Source organism: Lytechinus variegatus, chromosome 10, assembly GCF_018143015.1.
Source record: "Lytechinus variegatus isolate NC3 chromosome 10, Lvar_3.0, whole genome shotgun sequence".
Taxonomy (NCBI): domain Eukaryota; kingdom Metazoa; phylum Echinodermata; class Echinoidea; order Temnopleuroida; family Toxopneustidae; genus Lytechinus; species Lytechinus variegatus.
In genome coordinates, this window is record NC_054749.1 from 12,379,960 (window position 1) to 12,381,556 (window position 1,597).

Below are 1,597 nucleotides of genomic sequence, written 5' to 3' on the forward strand. Positions count from 1 at the left end.
CAATTAATAATATTTTAATCAGTTGTAAATCCTTATTTTTAGGACAGGATTGAATAAACAAAATTCCATGCAATAAAATACGAAAGAACAAGTGGGGTGTTATGTCATCAATTCGCTCATTGAATATTCATTAAGCCATGCATAGAACTGTTTCACCGAAATAATGAAATCTTTAAAACATCATAACTTTTTTTATTCCTTGTCCGATTTTGATCAGATTTTCAGTTCTTTGTCTGATTTTTCTTTATCTGTTAAAATAATACTATTTTTATTCCCGAGTACTTGTTGAACCTAAATGATGAGTATAATGAGTAAACATTTGAGTGGAAACGCACGCTTTAGTCAGAGAAACACACATGACTTCTTTTTTTTATCAAAAAGAAATTATCATTGTCATGATCGTGTGATAAAGTTTGATTTCTAATACATATATCATACATATAATCTTCCTCTGAAAATAATGAATATATATTTAAATCTAACATATATTTTCATAGAATACATTTTCGGAAAACGAATAACCACATCAATTCAGTCAATAAAATGTGCTTCCATATCTTTTTCAATTTGCAAAAATAAATTTGTGTACGATATGTCCGTACGTTAAGGAATGTCAATAAACTTAGGTGCACAAGAAGTGTGTAAACGTTATAAATTTTTATTCAATATATTCTTCTCAAATAAATCTTTTTTAAATTCATTTTTTATTTCAATTCTATTTCGTTTATTTCCATTTCCAACATTTAAATATGTTTGTTCCACACATCTTGTTATAATACACCATATAACACAGATACTTTCTACATACAATATATAATCAAACTTATCATACAAAGGGGTTAGGAATAGAGGAGGTTGCTTAAAAGCAGGAGCTTGTAGAATGCAGCCTCCTCATTAAAATAAAAAAAAATATTCAAATGACGTGATTACGTGAATATAAACATGGGGACCGATTCGGTTTGATAATAATAAAATAATAATAATAATAATATAGGTATATTTACCCGGGGAAGCCGCTTCAGTTCCGAAAACTGTTCTCCCAGCGGGCCCTGCTATTATCATTATTACCCCAGCTTTAGCTGGGCTGCCTAGGCGCTCAAAGCATTCAAGGAATTTCTTCCTACCGGGTACCCATTCATCTCACCTGGGTTGAGTGCAGCACAGTGTGGATAAATTTCTTGCTGAAGGAAATTACGCCATGGCTGGGATTCGAACCCACGACCCTCTGTTTCAAAGTCCGAAGACTAATCCACTGGGCCACAACGCTCCACAAGTGTGACTGATATCACAGTCACACTCACGAAACCGACTTTTGACCGATTAAAGCTATTCCGCTTTTTGCAAAGATATGCTATCGGTAAGATTGGAGTCTTCTTTTTTTTTCTTTTTATTGCTGGTGTGACTACAATAATATTTCTGGTGAAACCGGGAGGGGGGGGGGCTTTTAAACTATGAGAATAGGATTTGGAATGAATCGCGTGATCCAGTGGATATAATTACATACGTCTAGGACCGACCTCCCACGTCACCATCCGAAGGACGTAAAAAGGGCTCGAACATCTGCATCAATTCATAACTTCATATATATATATATATA